General features: G+C 38.6%; 1 protein-coding gene across 1 annotated transcript in view; it reads left to right on the top strand.

Moving 5' to 3' along the window:
• Positions 1-4065: 4065 nt before the first annotated feature.
• The window catches only part of GTDC1 (glycosyltransferase like domain containing 1), a 160727-nt gene continuing 138027 nt past the window's right edge, over positions 4066-26765 (top strand). Inside the window, exons 1-2 of the mRNA XM_062498380.1 lie at positions 4066-4156; positions 16441-16629. The gene's annotated coding sequence lies outside the window, so the exon portion shown is untranslated. The remainder of the gene's footprint in view (positions 4157-16440; positions 16630-26765) is intronic.

Genomic DNA, 26765 nt, shown 5'->3' with positions numbered 1-26765 from the left:
CACCAAGATCCTGTGAAATTCTGTGTTCAATGATTTCCCGGTTGAAAGTTTTCCCTGGCTGATTGCAGTTTAATACTGCAAATTTTTTAATACAACTTTGTGTTTGGTCTGAATTAAAGTTCTCCAAATAAACAATAACATTAGCTCGTTGACATTACATAATAATTTCTTGTCCTGATCTTGCTTTAAGAAAACTTTAATGAGAAATATGCTCTTGTTGTTAAGTCAGTTTTCTTCTTGTTGTGATTTAAATGTAAAGGCAAGATTTATGGAAATGACTGCAGGGTGGTGCTGGCCTAATTAGTCATTATTTCTGGCAAGGCATAAAAAATTGGTTCTTCTTGTGCCTAAAACTAATACTGTATTTTGTATTTAATCTGTAGGTCTTTTGTAAAACAAATGGTTGTGCTAAAAACTGCAAAACACACACATTTGAAGTTTATATGCTATTATTTTTGCATGCTGTTTTGGCATGTGATTTAAATTTTTCATTGATCACTAAATTTAATATTATGTATCTGTCCCTTAAAAACCAGGAATAATAGTAGCTGAGCTGGAATTTGCAGTAGAAATTTTGGAACCAAGTATGGCTTTTCTACCAGTGTCTATTCAAGGATTAAACACAAAACACTGCAGTTCTTTATAAGAGTACTAATACCTATTGCAGTTTTTTTTTTTTTTTTGCAAAGAGTTTTAGGATTATCCATGTGATATGTTCACCATTGGGCTGAGGGGTCTTTTAGGGCTTTCTGTGGGCCTTGTTGAGATGAATCCCCAGTAATTGGTATTTCACCCAGAAGCGACCCAGGTGACTTAGGAATTCCAGCACCTTCAGTATGTGGAATGTCTGTCCTAATCAGGCTTAAGAGAAGGGGGCATTAACCCAGTAATGATTGAAACCTGCCTCCTAAAGGAAAAAATTCAGCAGGCTATGTGACACAAATGCTCCTCTGTGCCTTTGCCCTCTCCTTGTCTAGCTGCAGCTCTTGGACATCCTTAGTGGCTATGGGATGTTGCTGAAGCACAAAGCTGCTCTGCACGCTCCTCTCCATGAATCCATTTCCTGATTAAACTTAAAGTTACAGCCCCCAACACACAACTGTAGTTTCATGGTAGCTATGACATTATTTTACTATTCATGCTGTGAATTTCATTCTATAGTAAAATGAATATTATATTGGCCTTTTAAGTTGGTTGTCAGTGGAGAATTGGGAAGCTACACTTAGAGCATCTGTATGCAATCTTGGCGACAAGTAGGACCCTCTGGAAAGCTGTTACTGTTGGGGCAGAACTAATCATTCCATGTGAAATTATATAAGGAGAATTAGCTCTGACTCTACCTCATTTCCTTTCATACTGCTGTGAAAATAAGCTTAGGAGAGTCAAACCTTCCCTCCTTATTTCTCTAAGTACTTTGTTAAATGCTTCTTTTTATTAAGGCTTATTTATTGGCGGTGCTAGAAAAGAAAATATAACTGTCTGTGTTTCTAGGTACTAATGGGATGTCTATTCCTTGCCCAGTTTGGCAGTTGTGATTTCTTTCCCAGGACTGGATTCCTGGGATCAGTTGCCATTGCCTTCTCTGTACTTTGACTTCATTTCCCTGGCGGATCATTCAGAGTACTCCACATTTAAGGTAGCATGCTTCATGTGAGAGAAAATTGTCAATCACAGCCTGCCTGGGCTATTGAGAAAAGAGAGATATCAAAAGCCTGCTTGGAGCTCTAAAGAGCAGTCAGGTCACCTGCTGAGTCGCCTGGCAGGAGCCTAAACTTGTGCAGCCTTTAAGTTTAGGAAAGAAAACGGGGATCTCAGGAGGTCATTGCTCTGTGCTGGGGCCCTGTACTGGATATGTGAGCGTGTAGTTCAGTGTCAAGCCAGACAGAGATGTACGGGCCATTCCTGTCATGGTCTTCTTACCAGGTCTTAAAAACAATCAGTGGAGATTTGTGTAACCCCTCCATAACCTAATCCCTTGTTTAACTGTCCCTAGAGGTAGACTATTTCCTCTAATACTATTCTAATTTTTTTCCTAACCTGTTAAGATGCTGTTTTTATTTATTTGGCTTTTTTCCTCCCTGCAGTTGGTACTGTAGTAGTGGGGCATGATTCTTGTAACTGCTTTTAACCTATTTTGAAGCTTGTCTCATCTTTCTCTACTTTTTTTGTGCACTCAGTCTTTAACTCTCTCAGATGGCTTAGGTTCTCTTTTGAGCTTGTTTCCTACATCTGTATTGAAACCTGAGTGTAATGTACAACCTTAGGATCAGTGAGGAACAGAATAAATCTTACCATATTTTTCATATGATGCTCCTGTCATTATTATTATAAATTGGAATTGTTTTTCAATTTTGGTATTCAGTTCAGTATTAAAACCCCAGTTTCAGTTTTGCTGTTAATCCCTTAGTCTCATTTTTATCAATTCTGTCTCAGTTTCCCAGAATGCTTGCAGCATTTCCCAGGTAACTGCCAAACTTTGCAACTATATTGTTCATCATCCAAATGATAAATGAAGGCATTAAATAATGCTGCACTGAAAATGCCAAAAGGAAGCTTATTATATTCAGAGTCCTGCAACCTGTACCTTGTTGCAGATCCAACTTTTCTTTGGAGCTGTAGTCGGGGAATGTTTGGGTTTTGCTGATTCCCTCATTTGGAGCCATTGCTGGTCTTGGTTCTTTCTGTCTGTGTCTGTCTTGCATTGAGAATCCTGAAATGGGATAAATAAAGTCTGACATCTTGTAGCTATAGGTGTTTAGGGAGGGCTTTTTTAATGAGTTGACAAAAGCTTGGAGAATGTTTACATGGATCTTCACCCATGGGTGGCTCATTTTCTCCAAGTGATGTGTAAAACTCATCTTTAATTCTACTTCTGTGTCTGACCCACAAATGGTCATTCTTCATGGCTGCTAGATCAACGCTTAAAAAGCCAAAACTTTGATCAATCAGGTTTCAAGATTTGAAGTGTTATTTTTAAACATGTAGACAAGGGAGAAGGGGAAGAAACATTCTCTGCTTCAAAATGTTTTCTTTCTTGCTACTTGCTTGGAATATAATCTGCAGATATTTTTCTTTTATTATGGTGTCTTACTACACCTGATGTGGTCAAAATAACTTTTTTTATCCTCTGCCATGGCATTTCCAAAACCAAAGTAACTAAGAGATGCTAACAGAGCTGGGCAGACACAAGAACTGTGGCTTACAGTAAGGCAGATGTGATTGCAACATCTGTGTATAGGAAAGCTGCAGTCTGATCTGCCTTCTGTCTTCAGGATTTCTGGGATTCCAGAAGCAGAAGTGGTGCAGATAAGACATGTCCTCTGAGGTTTTGAAAGGCTTCTGCTCATATTCTGAAGCTCTTCCTTATTAGGCCCACAGGAAACACATCTCCTCTAGCGCAGCCAAATTGGTATCATTGTTAAATACTTCTCCTCAGGCTCTCCAGTGGTAACTCTGCTCTGTGGTGGGGTTATTTGGGATGAAGAGCCTCTGTGGCTGCCTCTGTGTACTGACTAGCTGAGTATATTACTGGCACATAACTGTGTGTGGTAATTTCTGACTTGGAAGCTGTGATGTGATCCAAATAAGAGTTTATAGGGGGTTTTCCACCTTTTTCCTTAACTTGGACTCTGTAGGCCTAAAATTTGGGACTTCTAACTTGAAATCTCCATTAGAACTCTATCTAGTAGCTAGGAAGAAAAACCCCAAGCCTTGGCAGCAGACAAACGAAAATTCATTTTCTTTAATGGCTCTCCTCTTTGCCAACTGTGTTCTTGGAAAGTGGATTTTTGCACTTGGTTTGTTTTCAGTGCAACAACTGTGTTGGTTTCTGCGTGGCATAAAATTGTGCATATTTCTGTCTGGGTTATGAAGGAAGCCCTGCCCCTTCCCTCATCTCTGAGCAGCAGTCATGGGGCTACTTCCTGATCTTGGGACTGTTCTTAGACTGGGACTCCACACTTGCTGTGCTTCTCCTCTGCTGTTGTGTCCTGCTCTGAAGGCTGTGCCAGCTGAGATGTGCTTGCTGTTCTTTCTCCTTTCAGGTGAGCTCCTCTGGCCTGATGTGCAGCTGGTGGGAAGAGAGAAGCTGGTGGCCTTCCTCTGTTCCATCTGTACCTTTGAAAGGACTTCACTGAATGCAGTGCACAGCAGGAAGGTATGATCTGTGGGAGTTCAACAGCAAACACTTCAGAAAAGCAAAGATTCACTGCCCTAAGTTCACAAATCTGTCCTGCAGGAGAAACAGTAACACATTAAAAAAAGTTGGCAGATGAAACATTAAGACAATGACCAAAGCAGGTGGCTTGCATAATTTCTTTCATACATAGTTTTTATGTTGTTGTCATCATAACAATATGTAACAAATGAATATGCTTTTCTCTCAGTGATGTTTAAAATTTGATTACCTGAATATTGATAATGTTCAGTGCTTAGAAATACTTGAAAAATTTTGTACTTCACTGGATTGTACATAGAGTAATTTTGGGAGTTGAACGGTATATTTCACTGCAGACAATCCTAAAATAAGTTCTTAATAAACTGGATGCATTAATATTCATTTTTAGAGTTTACATTGTTAAATGTTAGTTATTAAATTCTGTTCAAAATGTAAACTCTGTTTTGTAGCATTAATTATGCAAGTTTGAAATTCTCAGTTTCATTTTAAGGTAGGGCTTTTTATTTGTACGTAACTGTTGAAATAAATTACCAGTACAAGAAAACATTCTCCTAATAAACGAGGGATGCCTGGAGTTGGCTCTGCTAACTGAGACAATTTAATTCATCCATCATCAGGGATGATGTTTCTTAGCAACACAAAGTATTTTCACCCGGGGCGCTTTCACAAACTTTCACATTTTTCTTCAAATACAGCCTTGGTAGTGTTTTATATGACCTAAAGTTCGTCCATCTGTCCTGAAGCTCCCAATACTTTGCCATTCTCTCCAGTGATCAAATGATCTGATATGTGGGGTTTTTTTCAGCTTAATAATACACAAACTGACTAGACAATCATTTCGCATGTCAGATTTTCCAAAGGGTTCTGGGAAATTATTTGTTGCTCTGTATAGCAAAGCTAAAAGTTATTGAAAATGTGTTGTAGTTTCATAATAAAACAGATCTGAAAATTATTGGCTGTAGAGCCAACTAAATGCTTTCTGATAGCCATAGCCTCAAGGGGGATACTTGGATCATTTGTAATAAGGGGTTATCTTTGCTATCTTTTGGTGAATTGACTAGTATTCTGTTTAGATCATTATTTATGAAAAAAAACTGGCTTGGTATGCAATGCTGCGTTATCAAATTGTTTAAGAATTGCCTTAATGTATTGCCAGAATTTTCTTTGTTTATTCTTTTCATGTGCTGCATAAAATCAGAAGAGTCTGTTGATCCATTAAGACTACCTTTACTTCTTGCTTTCCATTTTTTCAACATGTGTGGGGATGACTTGATCAGTGTAATTACCACCTGGGGAGATTTGGCTGGCTGTAGAAACCCCTTCAGGTATCTAACAGGTGTTGTTCAGTATGGAGAGCACACATCTTCCAAGTGCAATGTGTTATTTTGCTTTGAGAAATAATATATCTTGATTTTTTGCTAAACTGCTCAGAAGGCTTCTGTTATGTGAAGAAGTGACTAAGCCTTTGCTTCTGTCTTGCTTTGAGAGGAAAAGTTTTAATGGTTCTTTGTCAGCAGTACATAGTGACAAGTGTTTGGAAAAGGTTGTGATGAGGTAATTATTACTCAGCTTATTTCACAAAGAAGGTGTACAGAAACCCTTTTAAATTGTGGGAAAAGAAGTTGCAGAAACATTGATTTCATTCTTCCTCATAGGTAGAAATATTCTGTGTTGTAGATAATGTTGTTGTAGCTTTAATTTGCTGAGTTTTCATGTAAGCACATGAAGTCTTTGTACACAGGTGCTAAAAGTTAATGGGACACTTAGCTGTGTGTTCAAGCTGGGACATCTTGTTTGAGGTGTTCTTAGTGTGGTGTAGGTGTTTTGTGCCCTGGTGTTACTGTCTAAAATATTGCAAGATCTCCAGATGTTCCCTGATGTCCTTTGAAGAATCACCTAAACTGGAAGCTTTTCGTGCTATCCCACAGGAAATGGTACCTGACAAAAGAGGGGGAGAAAATCTTTTGCTAGCCAAGCCTTTAAGTTTCAAGTCCTTGTAAACAGCAGCAGTCACTAGTCTCTGATGTTGCCTTACCTGTAATTTGGACCTGTGGCACCTTGCAGAAAGGTTAGGGTTCTGTCTGCTCCTGCAAGGCTTTGTTGCATGTGGTGACAATCTACATTTCTACCTCTGCTTTAGCATCCTGGGATCATTTGGGAAACTCCAGAATCAGCTGTGGGCTCTCCTTGCCCTTCCAGGTTCTGTTAAAGAAATTCCCTGGAGTTGTGGTGGCTCCTCAAGGCACCTGCAGAGTCTGGTGTTAGGGATAGGCTAGCCTGTGTCCTGCAGGCTGGTGTTTGCCCTGAAATAAATAATGTAGTCATGCTGTAGATCTGTGTTTGCATCTTGGTGCAGTCAGTAAAGACTGACGTGAAGGTTGGTAATTCATCTTTCAGAAAGTCAAATTTAGAAACTTAAGTATTGAAATTGCTCTGTAATTAAGACTTCATTTTTCCAACTGTAAACCAAGTGTCTCAGTTTACAAAACTAACGAAGACTACCACAGGCAGGTAAGCACAACCTGTTTCATATGATACCAAGAGCTCCCAAATGCCCTCCAGAAATTAGTGTATGAACAGTTTTATTTTGAAGGAAGCTTTGCTTGGAGTAGTGAAATAAAGATTTCCATGGGGTTCACAAGCAAAATATAGCTCTCTGCTGTGAAATACTGGAAGCAGTGATGGTGATGTGCCAGTTTAGGGTGGAGAGGAGGAGAATAGGCTTCTGAAAATTCTAGGCGAGTTCCTTTTCCTTGGGAACCTTTTTTATGTAGCAGAATGGTTTCTCTGGATAGGTAAGTGGTAGCAAGATGTTGACTGAGTTCTGTGCTAAAGGCAAATGAATTGCTAAATATTACTTTTAAACCATAGCATCTCTTGCCTTAGTGAAGCAGACACTGGGCTCCTTCTCTTATCTGTGTTTTCTCAAGTAGGGATTTTCTGTGTATTCTATGCAGTTTCCTATGGTTAGCTTTAAGGACATGAAGAATTGATAAAAATTGTCTTTTTGAAGGTAGTGAAAGGTCTAGAGTCAGTCTGATAAATAGAGAGGGATAACTTGTAATGATAAACACACAGTGGTGTCAAAACTGTTGTAAATTTTCAAAAACTACTTTTCATCCTCATCCAACCATGACTCAAATAAAGAACATTCCCTTTATGGCCTGCAGCACAATACAAATTGTACTTTGCTAGCTTTCAGTTAAAGCGATCAACATATTACTTGAATTTTAGGGAAGAGAATTTGAAAATGTACTATATTTAGGGTTTAGTCTTGAAGTCATAAGTAGTGGTTCTTGCTGTTCTTGCATCTTTCAGTGTTCATGTACAAAGAATGACTTGATCTGAGTTGTCACTGGGAACATTTGGTTTTTCATGCAAAGTATTTTTGGGCAGCTTTTATTCGGAAGAATATGGGATGGAATGTAAAAGAATAAGCTTAAGAAATTATCATTTGTGTTAAAAGGTCACAAATTTTAATTGTTTGGGTGCTGTTTCTGCAGTTAGTCTGTGAAAAAAGTTGAGTGCAAATCAAGCTAAAGCACTTCTCAGAGTGGGTGTTTGACTTTGGAATTCTGGTCATTTATGTAGTTGTCTTTTTAGATACTTGAGAATTCTATGATTTTATTCTGACTGGAATTTGGACACATTTAGGAATAAGTAATCAATTGTTCTGTTCTGTGTTGCATTTGCATCTAACTCGTGTGAGAGTTTGCATGAAAGCAGGTGTGATTTCATTCAGCCTCTCTAGTACACAAAACCGTTGTGTTGTCAATAAAAGTCATAATTTCTCCACGTTACTGAGCTTATTTTCCAGGCAAGGAGTAGTGCATGAAAGGGTTGGGGGCATTTTTGGAATCATAAAATGGTTTGGACGAGACCTTAATGACCATATATATAAAGTATGGAACATCCTGAAATAGGTTAAAAAACCCCCCAGTCAAAGTGAGCATCAAAATAGTTGTGTATTCAGTGTGAATGATCTGTATTTCATATGAGAGGCTGACCTTTTTAGGACCTTTTCTTTAGAAATAAAGAACAGGCTGATCTGTTTCTCCCACAATTGGAAGGGCAGTTGGAAATTTGGTTGATTTTATTTTTTTCAGCATAACTATCACAGGGAATGAGAGGGCCAGTTGCTGGGATTGCAGAGGACTGTTCAGCCCCAGGCATCTTCCACTATGTGTGAAGACTGATTCTGGTTAATGCAAACGAATAAAAATGAAGTGCCTAAATTCAGACCAAACACTGATTCAGATCAGGAAAAATATGGTCCTTCCCAGTGACTTAAAGTGGATGCATGAGGCTTGTATGTGATGATTTGTATAAATCTAGGGAAACGGGCATTAAACATTCATCATTGTGATTATCACTTGAATTGCTTAGCATTATAACCTGGTAAGTATTGGCCAGTGTTCTATTTAACTATAAAGGAACTATTAGAAAATTATAGTCTGAATTTGATTTGATTGAATATGGTGGTCTACAGCTCTGCAACTTGGAGTTTGAAGCAGAGAGAGAAATGGTCAAGAGCCTGTACATTCTGGGTGTGGGTTTTTTTACATTCGGTGATCTCATTACTCACATATAAAGCAAGCATTTTACTGCAATAATAATCTATCCCAGATGCTATTTTTAGGCCAGTATAAACCTATTTAAAATATCCTATGTTAAATATGTAAATGCTTTCCTGTGGCCAAATGAATTTTGTCCACACAATTGTGTAACTTTAGCTTAAGTCACTTTTCAGCTTCCAGCCTCTTAATTCAATCTGTGGAGTACAAAGACTTAAATGTGTCTGGTCTTATTAAACTTCTGGTTCATTTAATTATGATCAGGGAGATGATTTACAGTTAGGATTTTGAGATGTGGACCATCATTATTTTTTGTAGACGAGCTCTCTTCCCTTTGCCTGTTCACTCCTGGGTGGATGAAAAGGTCCAGGAGTACGTGGACAAAATGTCTGGACTGTGGTATGATACAAGTGAACAGTCCTACATCATTCTGTGCCTGGCAGGACAATGATTGTGCCTGGGATTATGACCTTAAAGTTGTCCCTGTTATGAGAGGAGCTGCAGATGTTTCAGGGTCACAGGTGAAGTTTTTCACCTGAGACTGATGTTGGGACACACAGTTAAACATCTCATTACCTTCTTATATTCTTTATGCATAACTAGACCTAGGAAGGTCTGCTAAGTGTGGAATTAGTGTTTATTTCCTTTTGTGTTAGATTAGACCTGTCCCCAGATTTGTTGCTGGATTCTCATGCATCTTACACAGCCATTCCTGCTGCTTGTCATCCTCAGCTCCCCTTCTTTTTGCATTAGTGTGGGCTCTGTGGCACTTGATTTAACATCAGTAAAAAACTACATCAGAACTTCTTAGTGTTGATGCTCTCTAATCACATAGAATTTTCTTTTTCCATGTGACTGTGATTTTTTTGAGGGGGAAAAATATCCATGTGTTTTCATTGTTAGTGGAAACTACAGATGGGAATCTTAAAGAGGAACACCAAGGAGCATCCTCTGTAGGTTGTCCACAGTGTATTTGGTCAAGAAAAGAAACAGTTTAAGGAATGTGACGTGTGGTTCTTGATGCAGAAAAAAAGCTTCTCTATGCCTAATACATTGGAAAACATTTGTTCAGGAGCAAGCCTCCCCTATGCAAAATTTGCCCCTGTAGCATTATTAAGGTCAGTATCCATGTAGGTTCTCATTCTTACTCAATGGTGCCTGAGGTCAGCTTTGGCTTGTAAATGAAACTTTAAGGACTGTTTTGTCTGGTCCTGTTAAAAAGCATCTCTGTAAGTTGTTTGTTTAGAAACTTATTTATTCCTGCTCTTCCTGGGCTTGTCTTCAGTTCCTGCTTAAAAAATAGCAGCTGTAAATGCAACACTTGTGTCCTGCTTCACAAAGTTTGTGGAAATAATCCTTATGTGTTTATGTATACACTCAGACTGCTTTTTGGTATTAATTTGAAGGTGAATGTTTTGAGTTCTGCATTTAGTAGACTTTTCTGTGTGAAAAAATGTGTTGTGAATTTTGTGAGAACGACTGTTTTAAGTTGGTGAGTACTACAGTCTGTGATCCAGGGAGGAATTATCAAAATGATATTTCATAAAAATCAAATAAACTCTGTAGCTGATCAAGTGGGCAAGTTCACATGTCCCTGTAGTTCTCTGAACATCCCGGCTTGACTCATTACTACCAGAGAGGTGTCTGCACTTCATCATGTGTTGGCATGTTCGCTGAGACTCAGCATTCCTCTTCTGTATTATTTCCTGATAGTTCTTTCATTAATCCTTCAAAAGTGCTGGACTGCTTAATGGAGTCAGAATAAAAATAATGTATTTTCAGAAAGTCTTCCAGTGTGTTCTGTTTGCTTTCTGCATCTCACTTAAGTGTTAATCAATTAAGTGATTCTGATTCTAGTCACTCCCCAGGTTAGATCTCTGCGATACAGGGATGGATAAATGTACTCTGTAAATTAGGTGTGAAACGGTTGGGGAAATGCACAAGCTGGTGCTCTGCAGAGCCAAGGCAGGTCTGGCTGGGCTTTATTTTAGCTCATGTGTGGGCAGTCTGGCAAGGCTGGTGCTGAGCTGGAGACAAGTGGATGTCCTGGGAAGAAATTGCTCCTGTAGGAAAATGCTCAGGTGTTCATTTCCTACCTGTTCTTTTCTGTCAGTTTATTACTCGAGTTCTGTCACCTGGGCTGTTTTGTTCTGCTCTTCTGTTTTTTGTGGTTTTTTTTTTTTTTTTTTTTTTTTTTTTTTTAATTCTTTTGACTTCTAAAATTCTTAGTTGAAAGCCACAGGACATCAGATGCCACAGTTTTGCTTATAAACAGGACCAGAATATTTAAAAAAAAAAAATTGACAGTGAAAATAAAGCTTGTGTTTCTTAGCTATCATTATTTCAAAATTAGATTTACTGTAGGTATGTTATGGTAGGCAGAACTGTAACTGAGAGTGGGTCTTCCCTGGAAGTGAATGTCTGTTGAAGATGCCAGGTATAATCTTTGATTGAACTGGCCTGGTTATAATTAACTGGTTGTTGATAGAAATCCATTTATGTGCTCTATGAATAATGGAAGAATATCAGAAGTAAAGGTGCAGCTGCCTCTGCTTTCCTGGTAAAGAATCTTCCAGTCTTGAAAACCCAGCCATGGGAGATGCAAGAGTTGCAGACCTGGGCTTGCTGTAGTCTCCACTTAAGATACTTCCCCAGAATTTTTGCCCAGTCTGAAATAATTTCACTGAATATATCTTACCCATAGCATTTACATATTCAGCAACCTGCAAGTTCTGCTCAAGCTGTGAGTTTTAGAGGATGCCTAATGTTCTGTTTAAAGGTGAGGATCCTGTTATATTTTTTTTCTTTAAATTTTATGAGCATTTTATATAATGATGTTCCTGTCATGCTTTTGGCCATGAATCAGCACAGCATTTCTGTGCAGGCTTTAATTGAAGCGTGGAGTTGTCTTGCTGTGCAAATGTTGAAGTCAGTGAGACTATTAATTAAAATTAAGTATCTGCATAAGTGCTTTTGCTAAAAATAAGTCGCTTCATAACAGCTTTGGGCCATATTTGGGAAGGAGGTAGTTGTTTTTTTCAAACTTTGGAAATAGGTGTATAATTCTGTCTGAACTGCTTGATGATAAAATGTAGCAGCAATACCAGAGGGCAGAATGCTGATGGGAAGAAATGTGAGCTTTCTGCCTTGTCAGATGTCACCTAAGCTGCTATTTATTGATTTTTAAACAGAATAAAACTGTTATGGCTTTTGTATTGCACAGGGACTGGTGGAAAACTTGAGAAGTTGCTGCTTAAGCTGCTACTGTAGTGGAAGCACACAAGTGACAGAAATCAATCAAGTTTCTTATCTTACTTTTCGAGTGGTTGCAAATCTGCTTTTCTTCCATCAGTTACTTAAAGTTGAAGCTTCTCAGAGTCTCCTTAGCTACTTGTGCTGTATATAATTTGTTTTCTAGCTGTGTTTGAAGCCATTAAAAATATTACCAGGGAATACTGAGCTGTGGCTTTTCCCATATGTATTAGACAATTTACAATACAAATTTACTGTACAATTTACCTTAGAAAACGATCTGATTTATTAATTCTCATGGTACCTTGGTGAAATAGCATCCTTTTATCTCCTCAGTCTGGCTCTTTACCAGACTCACTTTATCATGCCAGCCTGTTACCTTGATTCTGAATTCTTTCAAAAATAGTCTCTTTACAAGCTCTAGCACTCCTCACCTGCAGCAAACCAATAAATTAATAGTGGAGGGAAGAGATCACTGGAAACATGGATAAGAGGAAAGTGCACCAACCTGCTTGTGCTGTCAGGTTTCTCATTGCACTTTTCTGTCTCTTCCAACACTGATCTAGAGATCTCTGACCTGCGTTTTTGCAGGTGTGCATAAAGCAGTGGCCACAGAGTTAAGCAGGAAAAGATGAGGAGTCCTATTTCATGTGATGCCAGCCTGGATGAAGCCTTGTTTGCCTGAGGTCGCACAGAGACCTGGTGCAGGATTGGAGTGCAGGTGTTCTCTGACCATAAGATGATTCTTTTGAGGTGCTCTATGTGTTGATAGCTCCAAACTGTTGGTTTCTTACTACTGATGTTCTTAGTCTTTGTCATTTATCATTTACTCCATGATTAGTAGCAGAAGCTGAGAATCCCACTTACATGTGAATACAATGATTCTTGCTGAACATCACATGGTTGTTTCTAAAACTGTGACTCTGTAGGTTCCTATTTAAAATAATTTATTAATATTGTTGATGGGGTTGCATTTGATTAGTGTTGCTGCCAAAAGTTTATGTAAAGCACTGTCCATGGACACAAAGCAAAATTTACATTGTTTGGGCAAAAACACTAGTGTTGCCATCTTCACTATGAGCAAGTCAGTTGCTCTTTATTGCTTTTTAAATTTGATTTTGTTGTTGTGTGGTGAGCTTTTCAGTAAACATAGTGATTTCATTTATATAACAGTAGAATTATTGTTAATGCCCAGTTTCATACTGCGAATTACGTATGTAATATTGTGTCCGGTGGGATCCTGTATCACAGAATTTGCATAGTTATAGTGCTGGTGACATCGTATCTCATACAAAGAACCCAGGGACCTGATACAATATCAGTAAAACTGTCTCCTAGGTATGATTCAAACAGTTTTATTAGCAACATATGGGGTATGAAGGAGCCACAGAGGGTAGTTTTGAGTGTAAGGGTGCTGGCCTATCTTTTTCAGCCTGTAATTATATCAGTCCTCTTCCATGGTATTATTTGTTGCTGCTCTGGGATTGCAGAAAAATAACTACTAATATGATGACACAAAGGATCAGAATAAATTATAATTGTTGACTTTACAAGAAATTCATTGGCAAAAAGGCTTACTGTCCAAAGCTTGAATGTCATTTCTGGTGCAGCTTCAGAGCTAAGCCACTACACTAAATCATATAGTTTTGAAAGTGTTAGGATTTTCTGGCAACCTTATCTTGCTGTCTTGGATGCTTTTGTGATCTGACAGATACAAGGAAGAAACTTTTTTGGCTGCATTTTGGTTTTTAATCTTAAGCTAAAGGACTGCATTTTGTTTAATTGGTAGTGGGATATTGAACTCTTGTTCCCCAAATGGAACATATTCTAATTAATCATCTTGAAATAAAGAGTTCACAATTTAAATTATGACATTAAAAACTTGCGAAAATATAATTAGAAAATTACAGTAGTGCTCTGTTTAGTTGTACTTTTTTATTTCATTACTTTAAGAAGTAAACTTCTACATGTTGTAGAAACGATGAAAGTTTGGGGGTTTAATGTTTCTGCCAGTTGGCTGAAGAGCCACAGTTTGTATGTAGCTATTAAAGAAAAATAGTATTTGAGTTTTTCCCAGATAATTTTTTCAAATCCATGTGTTTTAAAACTCTGGGCTGAGCAATGTCTCCTTGCACAAGAGCCTGTGTAGGGAACTGAGACTGTTATTTGGACTTTAGTCAGAGTTACTTCTGAAGATTTTATTCCTCATTGAGGTTCAAGATGGAACAAACAGTCTGGGACCTCTGTGCTGCTTCACTGATGTGGAAACATCTTTTCATGTACTAGTTTCCATTCCATACTGTCTTGATCTTACTGTGGTTGCAATAATATAATTAATATATAATTTTATCTGGAAGGGATCCTCAGAATTGTTCACCCCTTGTTTTCAGGTAGGATGAAACTTTTTTGAATCATTTTTGTCCTAATTATCCATGAAACAAGATAATAAAAAAACCCATATCATTTATAACTTAATTGCTAAACTTCTTTCTTAGGGTTCAAGCTCTCTGGTGGCACTTCATTGTTTTTATGAGCTCTTCTGACTTCCAGAAACTTGTGAAGACAATTGCAGGTGATTGAGGAGCTATTTTGACTTGTTCCCATAGTATCTAACAGTAAAAGACCTCAGGATTACTAAATTGTATTTGTTGTGAAAAATATCTTCTCATTCTGTATCTGCTTTATCTCTTTGGGAACTTGGACTGGAAACTCTCACAAACTTGCTGCTGTTGAGAATCTCGACCTCTTTTATGAAAACTGAAGTAAAATTGTAATAAGCCTTGTAATTCTGAGAAATAAGTAGAAACATGTAGTGAGACTTGTGACTGAGAAGTGGGCAGATGTCAGCTTGTAGGTACATAAACATCACAATCTTGGGATCTTTGTGTGCAGTTGTCCCCTGGCTCCAGCACACCAGCTACAGGGTGAAATGGTCATTTTCAGTGTGCCTCAAAGTCAGCTTGCTCTTTAGACATCATTAAGCATAAACTTGTACTGGTTTAATGCAATTTTTTTGCCTTTTTAATGCCATTTTTCTTTCTTTTCGTATTTTTTTCCTCCTTTCCCATATCATTTTTTGTTTGGAGTAGAAAGTTCACACCCACTTTGCTAAAGATGGTAAAGGAGTGATTTCTGAAATTAACTATTAAATAAAAAAGTTATATAAACATATCTGGACATCACATCATAGGGACTTCAGAGCTGTCTCAGGAGCCTCTAGAGTCACTCATGTTAATTGTTGCATATCTTGTAAATGTGTTTATTTCAAAGTACTGGAAGCCTTCCAAGAAATTTCTGTATTTAAAAGGGCAAAAAGTATGTCACAGTGGATTTAGCCCAGGACAAAACAAAGTAAAGGTTAACTTGGACTTCTATCAGTGCAAGCTTAAAAGCTAAAAATAAAAATAAATGCTGGTCACTATGGTTTTGTGATAGAAGGATTTGTGAAACAAAGTTGATTTTTTTTTTTTTTTTTAAATAGGATTGTATGTTTGGCCTTTATTGCTATATTTAACTAATTTCTTCTGAAGCTTTAAATCTTTGCAAGGCATTATTTTGATATAAATGTCCTGTTGCTTAAAGTGTATCTCTTAATGAGATGAGAAAGGCCTACACCTTCTGGTTCCCCAATGTGTTCATGGCCCACTTAATTAGCAATTTCATTGGGTGATTTAATTTTTGTTGCTTTATTTTTTAGGTGATGCAAAGAATGGTGGAGAAGCACATCTGCAGTTAGTCACACAGTTTAGTCATCAAAATACAGAAAAACTGTAGTTGGGACAGAAAACAGGTTGGGAAACCCCACTGTGAGAATATGAGGGGAGGCAGAGAGAGCTGGGACAATTCAGCCTTGAGATGAGTGGCTCAGGGGCACAAACTGAAATAGAGGAAATTCTGTTAAAATGAGAAGTTTTTTTGCTGTGAGTGGCCAGACACTGGAAGAAGTTGCTCTCAGAGGCTCCATCAATGGAGATATTCAGAACTGGAGGTGGTCCTGGGACCCTCCTGTTCTCTGGTTTGAGCAGAGGGTTTGGACTGGTCATTCTCTGGAGGTCCATGAATGTGGGATCTCCTGCTGTTTGCCTTTATCTCATGTGTGGTCTGTCTTCACAGACTTTATTAGACCAAGGAAGATATTTGAGATAAATATTTGTATGGTGTGGTGTTGGTCAGTATTTGGATGAATCTTCTTCACACAGTTTGGGTTGGAAGAGACCTTAAAGATAATCCAATTCCAACTCTGCCATGGGTAGGGACACCTTTCACTAGACCAGGTTGCTCCAAGGTCCATCCAGGGCTGGTATTGAGCATTTCCAGGGATGAGGAGACCGCAGCCTTTGTGGGCAGTGTTTAACCTCTTCTTAGCCTAAAACTATTGGAAAGTTAGGCCAGATGAGCTCAAATTCTCTTTTCTTTTCTCCCTCCAACTCTGTTTAGATTGAAAAATGCTACTACACTCAGGAAAATTGCACTTTGAAATCTGTCCATTGAACTGACGCCGAGAGGATGGATTGGAAGATGTACTGCTCACTACTGAGATCCATAGCCAAGATTCCCAAACTGCTTTCGTGACGACCTGTGAGACAGCACCACCTGCTATTTTAATGCTCCCAGTTTTTAATGCAGGTAATAATACTTCTGATAAATATGATCTGTTTGTTAGATGAAAAGGGGAGAGATGTGTTTGAGAGGCTTGATGGGTTTGGAATTCTTGGTGTTATTAGATGTCTACTAACGTTTTTTGATCCTGCTTGCACTGAAATGATGGCATGGTTCACATTGTACTTCCAGTACATGGTAAGTCTGACAAGGTTACAGGTTTTGGGAATCAAAGGAATCTTTCTTCCAAGACACAGTTAGCAACATGTTTGGTTTCTCCTTTTCTCCTTGCCAACCAAAGCCTGGATTCATGTGGTTGCAGCAGAGAAGGGGAGATATTAAGATCATGAATGAAGTGTGTCTGTTAACAATTAGGCTGCGCCTGTACTTCAAGTAGGCTGGCTTCATGTGGCTGTAAGAGTGACAGACAGCTGGGCCCTACAACAAAATAGGAAGAGGTGACCAAAAATATTTGGCCATTCAGATATGCATTTATTTACCTACTGCCTTCCCCCCAAAAAATCAACGTATGTTCAAGCTAATGGTAGTCAGCACTGAAATTAGATTGTATTTTATAGTTTTGGGAAAACAGTTTCCCTCACACTGAGAATTAATAAATTTGCTTGTATTTTTCAACTTAAAATGACATTTCAACATAACTTCTGTGCCTCTAAATCTGCTCTAAGCCTGGGCTGTTAGAGGAAACAAGGTGCTGTGATACAGGGTGTGTCAGTGCCATTCCTTCTCCCCTTTCTTTTCCAGTATCTTCTGAATTCATCAGGCAACCTGTACTGAATTTACAAGAAGAGTAGGTGCTACAGGAAGTAACAGACTTTCAGCTACTCACATGAAATCTGTGCCAAGGACTCTATATTTTTAAGCTGTGAATTCATTTATGATTAATGTTTTAATTATTTGTTTGTGTCCTAATTTCTGCCATGTTTCAAATTTAATTAAGTTTGAGATACAGGAATAAGCAACAAAAACTCCAGGCCCTTCCTTCTTTCTCAAATTACTTACAACCACCACACTGCTTTCTCACCAGGGGATTTTGCCAGAGCTGTGATGCCTCTGAGGCTGCTTCTTACACAGAAGTAGTGTCATGAATTGGGCAGAGATGGAAGTCGCATAACCATAAAGGAGGGTTGTGTTCTGGTGTGTATCAGCAGGTGGAAGGGGACAGGTAGGACACCCCTGTCCTGAGCTGGGGACAAGCAGCCTCATGTGGGGAGAACAGTGTCTCTGTCTCCCAAGTGAGAGAGCTTGATATGATGAGAGAAAAAAAGAAATGCAGTTCACACAAATATTACATATTAGTGTCATTTTTTTACCATAAACTGTAAAAAGGTATGTTTTGAATTCTTACTCATGTGCAGCCATCTATGATTTGCATTATATAGGATAAAGTTTTTAAAACTTCAAGCCTTTGAGCTGCCATTTTCAGAAATGATTCAAATACTCAGGTGCCCAAGTCTCATTGCAATTCCATGAAATTTTCACCTTCTCCTTTGAAAATGGAGCTGAAAGTTACTTGGGTATTTTTTCCAGAATACTTCAGCTCTGCACAGTTTCATCTAGTGTGGAGCACAGGGAAGGCACAGACACTGACAAACTCTGAACACAGGCAAACCAATCACGAGCCTGAGGGCAAATGTGTGTTAACTGGGGTGAGTGGAGATCAGATGGACACCACCAGTGCTGCCTTTGGAGGTGACCAACTGCCAGTGTCTCATTATTCCAGGTGTATCTTGGGTAGGTAAACACAACCTCTCTGTCTGTGACTCATTTCACACTCCAGTGTGCAGTTAAGTGGCTCCATAAATGTTACTGATTTCCACATCCAGGCTTTGGCGCGCAAGTATTATTGTTAAATATAAAAAAAAATAGAGGGTTGGTGCCAGCCTACCTAATTTTTCAGAATTCTTGGAGGCTTACAAATGATAAAGCTTAATTTAACAGCAGGAAAGGAAGAATATTTTTCCTGTGAGGGTAGGGAGGCCTTAGCACAGGTTGCCCAGAGCTGCCCCTGGATCACGAAGAGTGTCCAAGGCCAAGTGTATGAGGCTTGGAGCAACCTGGGATAGTGGAAGGTGTCCCTGCTTGTGGCAGGGGATTGGAACAAACTGTTCTTGAAGGTGCCTTCCAATCCAAATCATCCTGATATTCTGCAGTTTTCTCCTGCTCTGTAGGTTGCTACTGCTAGAATCTTTATTTATTCTGTAATATGGAAACACAGCACTTTAGAATCTGAGGAATGTCTTAGTGCAAAGCACAACAATATCCCGAGTTCAAACAGCAGCAGTGAGGAAGGAGCACAGACAGCTGAACCATGTGGTTACTACTGTGAATGTACTTCAGAGACCAAAACTAGAACCTTTTCTCACGCTTCCCCCATGCAGAAGAAAAGTCAAGTGCAGACCTTGAATTGGTACGTGGTATGTACTCATATCTGTTTATAGATAGGCTGATAGGTTTTTTTCCTGACAACTTAAGTTTGAATATTATCTACTGGAAATTTCACAGGATTCTGGTAAACAGTTAATTGTTTTTAGGTGATTTCCAGTGTGAAACTCACTGTTTCATCATATTTGGTGACATTGTCTTATTTTTTTTTTTTTTTTTGTTTATGAGACAGTGCTGGTGTAGTTACTCATGTTTACTGGGAAACAGCAGCTGGATGGGTGCTAGCTGGAACCTGCCAGTTCAGCTGGGCCAATGTGCTTGGCAGGACCTTGGTGCAGTCAGAATACATCTTGCAGAAGTAAACCTTAAAAATGCTGATTTTCTGTCTTGTATCTTTTATTGTTCGGGGTTTTTTGGTTTGTTTTCATTAATTTTTTTATAAATATATTCTTAGAGCACAGCAATTCTAAGCATGCCTTATGGGTGCACATAGAAACAATTTAAAAGCATTGCTTTGGATGGGCTCAAAGTCTTCTAAATACATACTTTATATAGAAATGTATTTTTTATTTGTCTGCATCCTGTCACTTCAGGGATATGTAACTTTTAGTGGCTTGGAGACCTTGTAGCAGGAGAGGGGTGTAGATCTGTAGGAACCAATATTCTCACTGAGGCAGTCTGTGCAGAGCTCTTGATCCTGGCTTACCTGGAGTATCAAAGTTACAGAGTAAGCCCTGGGTTTTGGAGTGTGGTAGTTCTGAAGCACTGAACGAGCTTTCTAGGCCAACTGGTTCATCTCAGGTTAGAATGGAAACTAAAACCCCTGCCTGCATGTAGAGGGGGAAGCCTAAAGAGGAAATAATGACTTAAAATATGCTTTTATCTGCTGTACTGAAAGGAGATAAAGGTGGGTTGTTTTTTTTTTTTTTTTTTAACTTTTATGCAGACAAGCTGCATTTTGTCATGTAGTTTTTTGGCAATTTAATTGCAGCCTTAAAAATGCATAAGTGACTGTGAAGTCCTAAAAGCATTTGACAAAACCTAATCGTGTGTTCTGTGGTCAGCAAAAACTTGCTGGTTGGGGTTGCATGTTTTTAGTCTGTGAGACTATTGGCAGCTGAAGGAGTTGAGTATTTCTATATCCTTTGTGAAGCTGTAATGAAAATAAAGTTATCATTGTGAAGCTTCCAGTTTTGACAGTGAGAATGGCCCTTCGATCTCCAAAGGCTGCTGGATTCTCCATATAAGTTGAAACCATAAACATTTTATGGCACAAGATGAGTTGCTGGGATTCAAACATAAATTTAGAAAGAAAAAGGAAAAATGCCTGTATCAGTGAATGTATTGAATTACTGCAGTAAATAAGAGCCATATGGTATTTTGGTAACTTCTGGGCATTGGGAAATTTTAGATTACAGGTGAAATGGACTTGCAGACATTCTGTAGAAAGAAATCACTTTATTTTAGTAAAATAGTACTCTTTGTTCAGCTTGTGTTGTCCAGATTACTGAAGAATTTTACCAGATTAAATATTTCTATATATTAGTCATTGTGGAAGGAGAATGGAGTCCAGGACCATGGGCCAAAAACCACAGTGTGTAACTTTGTTTTTTGCATAGAAGAGCATGAAGGGAAAAGAGTATTTTCCTCTTCCTTCTTTGAAAAACAAAGGAGATTGACATCCTTTTACTCTTTCAGTCAAGTGTCATTCATCCTGAAGTTGTAATAATCAATTCAGAATGGCTACTTACACTTCTTTACAAAATTGGATGAAAGAGCCTTGCAGATAAGTTAAAGACCACAGGGAAAAAAAAGCTCATAACTTCATAACTTTAAACTGAATTAGTTGTTTCTTTGAATTGCTTGTTTTTAGTCATGTTGCCATAGGTATCAAAGCAGTGAGCTATTATCATTCCTTTGTAAGGATTGCTGCTGTTTTATATTCACGTTGCAGCAGATCAAAGGATGGGTCTGCAGGCACGGGAGGGGAAGGTGTGTTGTTGCAAAGATATGCAAACACACCCAGAGTGAGCTGGTCCAGGTACTGTGGATGCACTGACAGGGATTTGCAGATGGCAGCAGTATTGTTTCATTCCTGAAAAATCTTCATCTTGGTTGCTAAATCTTTTTTCTGGGTTTTAAAAATCTCTGCCAGCTAAAACTCACTCAGATGCTACTGCTCCCTACACTTACAGCTTTGTCTTGCTGTTTGGAAGGACCTGGCTTGTTAGCTGCCACTGACTGTTGTGGTACATCCTGCTTTTACTGATCTGTGGTCAGCTCTGCTTCACCCAAAATGATGTCTCCATCTGAAGTGATTAGCAGTTAACTATTGAAACTATTGCCCAGAGCAGCTGTGGCTGCCCCATTCCTGGGAGTGTTCAAGGCCAGGTTGGATGGAGCTCTGAGCCACCTGGGACAGTGGAAGATGTCCCATGGCAGGGAATGAGATGACCTTTATGGTCCCTTCCAACCCAAATCTTTCTATAATTAGGTCTTTGACACCTTGGAAGAAATCTGAAGACCTAAACATTCTCAGAATGGGGGAATGTCTCAGTTTCTGCAGTGACTGTAACCAGCTGTGCACCTCCATGTAAGCTGTGTACCAGTTACTATCAGTCTGTGAATTAAGGAGATGTTTTGGTTTGGACTTTGGGAAGATGTTAGAACCACCTGCCAGTGCCTAATGGGGCTTCAAGAAAGCTGGAAGGGGAACTGGGGCTTGGAGTGGCAGAACAAGAGGGAGTGGCTTCACCTAAGCAGAGAGCAGGGTTAGATGGGATGTAAGGAAGAAATTCTTCCCTGTGAGAGTGCTGAGGCCTTGGCACAGAGAAGCTGTGGCTGCCCCTGGAAATGTCCAAAGCCAGGTTGGACACTGGGGCTTGGAGCAACCTGGTCTAGTGCAAGCTGTGCCAGGCCATGGCAGGAGATTTGAAGCAAGATGATCTTTCAAGTCCATTCCCACCCAAACCATTCTGTGATCAAGGAATAAATAAATAAATAGAAAAAATTAAATTTGGCTTCAAAGATAACATATCCGGTGTTATTGCAACACATACTGAGAAATTTTGGCTTAACCTTGTGCATAACTTGATACATGTGACTGCCAGTAGTTTTGGTGTGAGCCACTCATCTGCCTGATGCTGCTCCCCATCACAAAGAAATGACTGTTTTATATAATTTTCAGTAAGCACATCTAGTCAAATCATGAAAACACAACCTAAATGAGCAGGGCCTGTAACACACTCTTGCAAGCAGAGCTGTTGGAACCTGTAGAGATTGCTGTTCCAAACCCAGGGTATATTTGGAAATGATTGTTATTGTTTTTACACTTGCACCTTTTTGTACTGTTTTTATTTAGTGTCATTTCACTAAGTAAGGGTTTAGTTTAATCCTAACTTGAAAGACCTGCTTTAAAGCTGCATGCAGTGACAGATTTTCTTTTGAAGACTTGAATATATTTACAGAATCTCACTACTGTTTTTAACTAACTTCTTTGCAGTGTTTTCTCTCAATTTTGGAAATTCATTAGTTGTAAACCACGTGTAAAATGTCTTCAGTCTTTGAACTGATGTTTTATTTAGAAGCCTGGCATATCTGTGAATCTAAATTAAAAACAAAAAGCCATTTAGTGAGGAAATGATAACAAAACATTACAAATAATGTCTGAAGAGGCTTTTAGTTTGCTCAGGAAGTTTTCATTTTCTGTTATTTGCTGCCTCATTATTTGTAATAGTGAAACTGCTCCTTACCAATCATACCAGTCCCTTACATGAAAAAATGAAAGTGGTGTGTTTACAGTTCTGGGTGGAAAATACTGAGTTATATGGCTTACTGGGCCGTATTTTGAATTGAAATGAAATATAAGAACCCAAAACTATTGCCTGGAGTGGTCATTTCCATAGGATTGCAAACAGAATTCTTAGTATCTTTTTGGAATGGCTAAGATTTTCCAAAGTTTGACTAAATGCACCTCAAAACTTGATGTCAGCTGGTCCAAAATCGGAATGAAAGAACCTGGAGCTGAGTATTCAGAGCTGTTCCAGGAGCTGCACAGGTGCTGTTGGTGGATGGTGTGCTCTCCCCAGTTGTGCTGTGGGGTAAGTTTTGCTCTGTTATTTCATGACTGGGATTTTGGTAGTCACTAAAACTTCTGTTTATCATGGATGATTAAACTTAAGGATCTTCTAGTTTGAATAGTTATGCTTTACCTACTTTTTCTAGCGACAAAATACCTGCTTTTTTAGTGCCAGCAATGCATAAACTCATTGTGAGTAAACTGTAAAGTGAATTTGTTTTTAATCATTGAGGTAGATGTTTTAAGAATTTTGAGACGTTAAATAGCTTACATTGCATGCTAAGTAACAGGTGAACATGATTAGAGGGATGGAGCATCTCTACAAGGAAAAACTGACAGAATTAGGATTGTTCAGCCTGGGGAAGAGAAACTTCAGGGTGATGCAACTGTGAACTTCCAGTACTTGAAGGGAACCTACAAAATGGAGAGAGACTGTGTTAATGGAGTGACCTAGGGGGAATGGATTCACACTGATAGAGGGCAGACTGAGACTGAGGTTGGGAAAAAATTCCTCCCTGTGAGAGTAGAGAGGCCATGGCAAGGTTGTCCAGAGGAGCTGTGTCTGCTCCATGCCTGGAAGTGTCCAAGGCCAGGTTGGATGAGGCTTGGAGCAGCCTGGGATAGTGGAAGGTATCCCCTCCCATGGGCTGGATGAGATACAAGGTCCCTTCCAACCCAAACCATTCTATGGTTTTGTCTCACAGTGAACAATATGAAGTGACTGCTTGCAAGTCACGTACATTTTATAGCTGCTGCTTCTTCCTAAGCAACATCTTTCAGAAGGTTCAGTGTGTTCTCTTTGAATATAAAACAGTTTGGTAACACTGGAAATGCTTTAGAGAGCAGCAGTGACTTGTTATATTGAAAGATTTGAAGAGGCAATACATTAGGCTAAAAGCAGTGGCAGTACCTGCAGTGCTCACTGTACGTGCCCTTAAGCAAAAGATAATAATTAGTTGGCTGTATTCCCCTGCAAACCTGCCCAAGTGTCGATGTTTATGAATTGCAAAGATCACCAACTCGAGCTCTGAGCTGCCAGAGTTGTTTATGCCCTTTCAATTTTTAATGTACCTGTAAGATGTTTTGACGAGGGCATTTAATCCAAAGGGATTTGCATGCCATAGTCATAGCTCTGGTGATTCCAGCACAAAAGTGAGGGTAGTTCTTCAAAATACTGAGTGCGAACTTCCACTTCAGTATTAATAATGAACATTAAGAACATCTCTGAAAAAAATCTTTGTATTTTGTTGGCCAAACAGGATTTGGTTGCCTGTGGGATGATGGTCATTAAAAGTGGTGTTGGGTAGCCTGAGGAGTGAGAAGTTGCTTGCAGCATGGGAATACCTGCTTTGCTAATTAGTTCATACGCATTCAGCTCAAGTGATTTGCACTTCAGTCAAAATGAAATATTTGACTAGAATTTACTTTCTCCAGCATTCTGGTACAGTGGGTGCTGCTGCTGTCTTCCCTATAACCACAGGTGTAAGAACTTTGATTTAAATAAAAATAAAATGAAAGTGATAGCAAGTTTACACAGGATAGTAGTAGTTTTTGTATGTATAATTTGTAATGCATTTAAAAATATATAGTGTGCATACATATGTATAATTGTGTAATTTTTACCATGTATATTTTAAAGCACATGTATGCAGGCTCCTTAAAGTTTTACCTCCTTGTTGTTTCAGAAGTCTGTGTTTCATTGCATATTCCTTCAAATACAACAAAACTAGTAAAAAATAAGATAAAAACTGGGTCTGAGTCTCCTTGTGCCAAATATTCCATATTTGATGGAGATGTGGTGAGCTGGTGGGAGACCTTGGATCAGCTGAATTTTGGGGGAAAGAAGTAAAATTTTATGTTCTTTTTTTCAACAGGAAGATGCTAACATGAAGCCTTAATATGAAAGCTCCTTGAGTTATCAGGTTTGAGTTCTGCTTAGCAAAAGAACCCTAATTTCTACTTGGGGATGGAAGGAAATAACATAATCATTAATATTAATAGCAATTATTTTCATGTCACAGAATTACAAAATTACTTGGTTTGGAAAGAACCATAAAGATCTTCTAGTTGGTTTTTGTGAGATAAAATGCCAGGAAAAAAAAAAGGACTTGTGTGAATATGTATTAGTTGAACCATGTTTAAGCCAATTTAAATCTGAGCTATCTCCACTGAAGGATAAAGGTGGGAGGAGTTTTTCACCAGTGTGGGACAGTGCTGGTGGCTTCAGGTGGAGTGTGAATATAAAGCTGGGACATGTTTGGAACATGTATGTACATCATCTTGTATATTAAATGTACATATATATATAATATTTGTTCAGAAACATCAACTAGGTAACAAAGACTATTATTATGCAATGGCTATTATATAATGTATCAAAATATAACATATAACATAGATTATTCTATGTGAGCCCAGTCCTGGGATCTCTCATGTAAGTGCAGCTTGAGACAGGCTGGCAGAAGCAAACCTGGTGTATTTTTTAGAAGCCTTTGGTTAACAGCAGCCCTGTTTTAACCACGTGCTTTTCTGGAAAACAGCCTTTTCTTAGAAAATTTTAAGCCAACTGTCATTTTAACTTCAGTTCTGTAGCAGATAAGAGTTTTTTGAGATCACAGGAGATAGTGTGTCATGTGTTGGTAGCCTCCATCACAGTTTCTCAGTAAATCTCATCTAGGAGGTTTTGCAAAGCTTTAGTTATGATCCATTAATGTAAAATTTAGCCTCAAATATTTCTTAAATGGTCATGTGAACAGAACACCTCATTCTGGACTCTCTTCCACTACTTACCTGTTTCTGGTTTTTCAGGTAAAATAAAGTTACTTTTCTGCTCTAATAACTCTATGGAATTCACACCTTGTTTTTTTAATTCTGTTTTCAAATATAGCTACTTATTTTCTGAACACTAAATCACAGCAAAGTAATTTAATTCTGTCAAACGCAGCCCTAACATCTTATATTTCTTTTACTGATCATTTAATGTAGGTGCTGCTGGAATAGTTTGCTAGGTTGGTGAAAACTAAAGGATCTCTGTACCAGCAAATCACATCTTTTTGCAGCAAAAATTAGTAAAAAAAGTTATCTGGAACACTCCAGCAAAATAATTGCCTTACTGATATAATTTAATTGAAATGGTGTGTACAATCTCAGTAATCTTTAGGCAGAAATAAATAAAATCTACAAGTAAAGAGATTTAGGCATGCAAAATATAAATTCTGTGAACGTAACTGAAGCATTGAAAGCCTGAACAGCGGTTGTCAGAATTCTGTAAGAAAATGATTCCTCAGAGTTGTGAAACATGAAGAAAAGTAGAGTCCCACCTAAACCCACTAAATGGAATTTTTTTTTCTTCTGCAAGAGGTAAGCAGTTGCTGCAGAGTGTTACTACTTCTGTGATAGCTGATTCATTCCTTTGCTATGCAAATTTTAAGTATACAAGGGTTCAGTACTTTTATTTAAGAAATATGCCTGCAGGCTGTATTGGTAGGCTTTAGGGAGATATCTGGTTTGGTGTGAAATAAATAGTTGTTCAAGATCACATGAATTTATGTCTTGGAAGATGAAAAGTGACGCTGTGAGCATTTTGAGAGCACCCCTCCCTGTATCCAGCACACGAGCTCACCACTTGGTTTTGGTTTTCCAAAGAAACCTCACCAGCCTCATGGAAAATCAGAGCAGCAAT

Source organism: Cinclus cinclus, chromosome 9, assembly GCF_963662255.1.
Source record: "Cinclus cinclus chromosome 9, bCinCin1.1, whole genome shotgun sequence".
Classification (NCBI taxonomy): domain Eukaryota; kingdom Metazoa; phylum Chordata; class Aves; order Passeriformes; family Cinclidae; genus Cinclus; species Cinclus cinclus.
The sequence above is the reverse complement of the archived record's forward strand: the minus strand, read 5'-3'. Positions and strand labels throughout refer to the sequence as shown.